This window comes from Pinus tabuliformis, chromosome 8 (assembly GCF_031772625.1).
Source record: "Pinus tabuliformis cultivar Carrire ecotype Pingquan chromosome 8, CPIR1, whole genome shotgun sequence".
Lineage (NCBI taxonomy): Eukaryota > Viridiplantae > Streptophyta > Pinopsida > Pinales > Pinaceae > Pinus > Pinus tabuliformis.
Genome location: NC_142294.1, coordinates 1,002,581,696 through 1,002,587,695, shown reverse-complemented (window position 1 = coordinate 1,002,587,695; position 6,000 = coordinate 1,002,581,696).

Here is a 6,000-nt window from a genome sequence, read left to right as displayed (position 1 = left end):
TAGTCCTCGATACTAGGAATTTGCATTAAATGGCAGCGAACACATTCCTAGATTTTATCAATCATTCTCTAGAGGAAAATTCGACTTGGTACTTATACAAAATGATTAAGAATCATTCCCCATGGATGGAGGAAGCTTTCCCCACGGAAATCCCTTGATTAGTGGATCTTCTCCCTTGATTGGTGGATCTACTCCCTTGATTAGTGGAATACATTCCTAGATTTTCTCAATCATTTGAGTTACACAATTTGTGCCATAATTCCATAATATCGTGTTGGCTTGTTATTTATTATTGATCCTCCAGTAGTAGGGAACAAGTCCCTAATTATATCCTCCTCCAACTCTTCATAATATGCCCAATATTCTCATAATATTCCACAAAAATAAATAATATTAGGCACAAATATTGAATTATTCATAAACCTTCCTAATAAATATATTAAAAATAAAAATAAATTATCTAATGCAAAAAAGAGAGGTTTAATGTGCTGAAGGATGGTCATAGGCCTTAATTTATGTTTTAAATTAGAGGCATGGGCTTTAATTTATGTCTAATTTAGAGGCCCATCAGGGATCTCTCTAAAGATTTGTTAATGAATAACTGAAAAGAAATAGGTTTTAGGCTAGATATACAATTTTTGTTTGAGTATTTGTGAATTTAGGGTTTCTAGTTTTCTAGACCAGGGATTAGGGCAAGTAATTAGGTCAAGGCTCCAAGTATGCAGTGACAAGTATAAATAGGATCTAGATATCAGTGTGTTATGGTGAACTTGAAGTGTTTGTCAATGTAGTGTAGGTTAGTGAGTTTAAGAGAACCTAATGAGCATGTGAAAGCATGAATTCATTAGTCTTAGAAGAAAAGAAACACAAACATGATTTCCACATAAACAGAGCTTAAATCTAGGATTTATTTCTATATAACTGCAAGGAAATTCATAGGAATAAGATAAAGCATGAAAAGAGAGATGATTTCATAAATTAGAATCTTATAGAAAAATAAAACAACACCATAGACTCACTGAACAAGAATTCCTAAAATATAGCTACAACAGCTCCTGTATTAGCTGTAAGAGAACATAAGATACCAAGCCTCTCCACAAAAGTCCAACCCCTCGCTCTGAATGAGAAATGATACATATAGACGCATTCAAACAACTTACACACCTTCAGGAGTCGAATTCCTAGGTGGTGGAACTGTTTCCATGATTCTCTCAACTAATAGGTGAGAATGAGAAGGTCAAATACAAACTCTTCTCTTAGACTTTGTTTTGAATTTTGCTTCCTTTATGAGGCCTAATTGACCATAAAAAAACCTATCATGTCTATTTATTCATGATTACATCATATAACCTCGAACTACTACAATTACATCATGATTTTTGACTTTGACCAAGTCAAACTGAAAAACTAGGAAATCACACAGTGAAATTTTAAATAAAAACTCTGAAATTTGTAGAAGCGTAGTGCCAACTTTCAGCCCATGTTAAGGTCCCTTCTTGGAGTCCAGATTGGGATATGAGATAATGGTCAACTATCCTTACATTGTATAGTTTCCATAAAACCTTGAATTGTTGAAAATGATGCATGGGAAGGCCTTTAGAAACTCACTCTCCCAAGGTGTCTCCAGAAGCGCAGCGCCTATCAAAAAGAGTGGCAGAATGATGATTTTTGACCCATTTTTCTCCTTTTTCTCAAAATTTGAGCCCTTTATGAAAAATATGATGAAATGGGTTTTGAGAGGAGGTCATTAGATTTACAAAAATGTAAGCCACTTTTCATTTGGAGCCCTGAGGAAAAAGCGCAGCGCCTTCTGTGACTAGCCCAGTTTTTGAAATTGGCACCAAAATTCTCAAAAAACCAAAAATGCTCAGAAAAGCTTCAAAATTGGTCATGAAGTGAAAAATTAGGTATTTAATGCCCTCATGGATGCTTCAGCAAGCATATCTAAGCTATCCCTCTCATTTTGTCCTTTAGGGTTGCCTTTGGCTTATTTTTCAACTGCTTGAGCTTGATATTGCAAATCATATTTCTGGTCTGATAATGATGGGCCATGTGTCTCAATAGTTGATTATCTCTACTGGATTTTTCAAGAATATGTTCTAAGTGGTCATTGACCTTACTTAGCCAATTCTCTCTATCCTCATTGATCTCCAAGGCAATTATGTCCTCCATGTCTAGGTCTTCATCTAGCAGATTATGTCCTTTCTCCTCCTTCAATGCCTTTTTGAGTCCCTTGGTCCTTGGTCTCTTTTTCCAACTTATTTTTTAGGTTCCTCTTGTTCACCAGGCTTCAACACTACTTTACCTTTGTCACCTTGCTACAACACCTTGGATTTCTCTCTCTCCAAGATGAGCTATTTAGGCTTAAGCTGATTGTTTTCTTGCTCAAGGAAGTAAATGATGAAATGAGGGAGTTAGGGAAGGGAGATGATGATAGGGGAATTTTTGGAGATGGATAGGGGTGGTAGAAAACTTAGGAAGTTTTAATGGAGTGAATGAGAGAGAGAGATGAGTAGGAGAATTTAAAAACAGTCCTACTAGGAAATTGTCCAAAATGATAGGTATGAGCTAGGGTTTATGTAAGGGTGAGGTAATATGAGGGTAGATAAGTTAATTAGTGAATTAAAGGGTGATTTATACATGTACATATGTATGAGGTGAAAAATTTTCAAGTTATCAATGTCATAACTAACGAAACCCATCTGTTACACTAGTCTTGTAACATGAAAATTTCACATAAACCCTAGATGAAGAAAACTCACATTTGCACTTGCTTTTCCAAAGGAAAAGAGAGAGTAAGATGATGGTACTTACTTTTTGATCAGATTATAAGAGTAAGTAATAGGAATGAAAGCTTAAATTTGAAGTTTGAGTGAGTTTTGACAAGTTTTGGTCTACTCTGTCCCAAGTGCAGTGTAATTCACAGAAGCACAACACCACTTCCTGAAGCGCAACACAGTTCACAGAAGCGCATCACCGTCTTCCCACAAGATTTTGGAGGCCTTAAAGTGCTCCAAATTTCGAACTTGATAGCATGTTGGAAATTTCTTGAAGTCTGCTATAAGATGGACTCATCAAGAATGTAATTTGGACACGTCAACAAGGAGAAAACTTGATTTTCCCAATGTCACTCCAAAACCTAGGGTGTATCTGGCAAAAGTACAACGCCAACATGCAAAGCACTTTTGGATGCCTTCCACTAATCCAAATCACTATATGAAGGTACCATTGGAAATATTAGGATATCTTCTACACAATAGAGTCCTTAATCAGTACCAACACCTGCTCCAAATCCCTAAAAATTTGTCTTGAAGTCAAACTATCTAGAAGTGTAACAACTCTCCCGTTCCAAATGTAGTTTGGGAATTTATACCAAATCATAATACCTATGCATAAACAGAAGGGGGATTTTTTTCCTTGGCCTATCATTGACAAAAAACTCTTTCACTTTTGTAAACTTCTTCTCCATTTGGTCCAAAACATATTTTGAAGCAAAAATAGCCCCATGAGAAATGATGAGACGAGGTAGTGTACTGCAACATTGTCTTATTTGAAATAAAACATTACCTTTACCTTTATTTTTCTTTCCCTAAGCTTCTAACTCCCTTTACCCACTAAATTACATGATGGAAATGTTTTTTTTTTTACCTATGGTATCATGCTGACACATGGAGTGAAACCCTAAACCATGACATAAAATGAAGAATTTGACTATTTCATGACCCAAGACACTTAAATGAAGATATGATACCTCGAAGAAGACAATGACCATGGTGAGTGATGAGAACCATGAGTATGTGAATGGAGTAGCAGTGACCTAGATGCAACAACTGGTGACCAAACTTTTATTTGAAGACTCATTGAAATGACAAAAATTTGACTTGACACCCTAACAACACCTTGTAAGAGCATATTTGATCACTGGTAACAGGATGAACTGACTGACACTAACATTGGCTCCATATAGGGATGGAAGCTCCTTGGAGTTGTCAAGAACACCATAGACCTAGTAGCCTTATTCATTGGACATGGAGTCAAAATGCAAAGACTAAACTCAAACAGAAAACTCACTGGCAAATTAACTGACTTGACTATAAAAAAAACATACTGACTGAACCTCCTTATGCCAGCAAACCATCGGGATCTTAGGGCCTTCACCTCGGGCTTCAAATCCTAATAATAACTACCCACCTACTGAGGATGTATATACAATCATGTGTAATGATCCCTCCAGTGTAACCACTCCAACAGATGACTACCTACTTGAATTTTTCTTGTACTTTCCCTGAGCAAGCAGAAAAAATAAAAGCTAGGAAACTCCGAGTGTCCATTGAAAATGTGCTTATGATCCATATATACAAGAAAAATCATTTTCCCAGATGGCTGCAACAAATTAGTGCATGGATCCTTAAAAATCTGAAATGTTACCTTGTCTTGAAATCCAACAAAAATACAAGTACTCCTTTCATTTTGATCTGAAAGAATACTTGGTTGTTCTTCCATAAGAAGACATAGGGAAGTATGACTTTCTGCTACCTGAGTGTTGGCTATAAATTCCTGAAGCATGAACAACTTTGATTCTATATTTGGCATACTATCTATGTTCGACTCATACTCTTCCAATTCATAGTCTAAATCATCCGTGAACAGAACACATTCTTCAAGATTATTAAACATGTCAGCCCTATCCTTTTCATGAAAGAAAATAGTCCCTGTTAGTTGATCTCCTTATAAGAAATCTACATCACAAATTGGCTTACTCACAACAAATTCCTGTATAGTTTCATAAGTCTCATGACTGTCATCATTTAAACCCAGATTTTCATTTTCAATAATGGAAGAAATTTCTCTTACACATTCTTGATTGAGTGAGAACTGCAAACCTTCCTTAACTTGGGCTGTAACATGGTTTTTCAAGAGCTGATCTATTTCATCTTCAGATAGAGTAGAACATTGAGTTTTATAGAAATCAACATTGTCTTGGTGATTTTCATTTTCAAGATCAGGAATAAGCCTTTCTCTATTTTGATCTCAATCCGCTTCATCCAAGGAGGAAGCTACTAATTCTTGATGGGAGGGAAAATCATAAAGGGCTTCTAATATATCTTCTTCAACACATTCTTCATCCCCATACAAATTTTCAATAAATTTAATAAAATTTTCAGAAATCTCACAACATCTATCCATCATTGATAAGGAAAAATTGTAGCTTTGATAATGTTGAAAGAAAACTGAATGAAAAATCCTTTAGAGAATATAAACTAGAATATGGTAGACTCTCATACCATTTCCTCACTATTTCCTCCAAGTAGCCATGAAGATCTTCATCAGACAATCTTGAGGAAACTTAGTCTTTAATGTGTGAATATGAAAATGAAATTTGACCAAATGCAAACTAGCATCTTCTCCATCGTGACCTTTAAACTTTGGCAGCCTTGTTTGCCAATCTATGCAAGGAATTTGATTTGGAAAACCAGGAATATGAGCTCGATTCATAGAATCATACCTTCAATCGGTTGAATCCATCTTGAAAACAATTAAGTCACCAAGAAGTTATTCAAACTACTGGTTTTTAAACAATGGAGTTTCCATGAAAATTCTAAGCCTTTCGATTCTTCGACATTGCAGTCACCAGGTGAAAGATGTAATGCCTTTCTTGTGTTTAATCACTGTTCACCATCAACAATCAGATCTGATCCTTGTCATGCTTTCCCAGGGAAGATATATCACTCATTTCCCTGGCAATGACGTAAAAATGTCATCCCCTACAATTTCTTAGGTTGAGGAGGAGATCGAAAGAGGTAACCTTGAACCACTTTCAGTTCAGTAGCTAGCCCTACTAAAATAGAGAGGGATCTATCTAAAGATTTGTCAATGAATAAATGAAAATAAATAGGTTTTATGCTAGATATACAAGTGTTGTTTTAGTATTTGTGAATTTATGGTTTTTAGTTTGCTGGACTAGGGATTAAAGTAGGTAATTAGGTCAAGGCTCCAAGT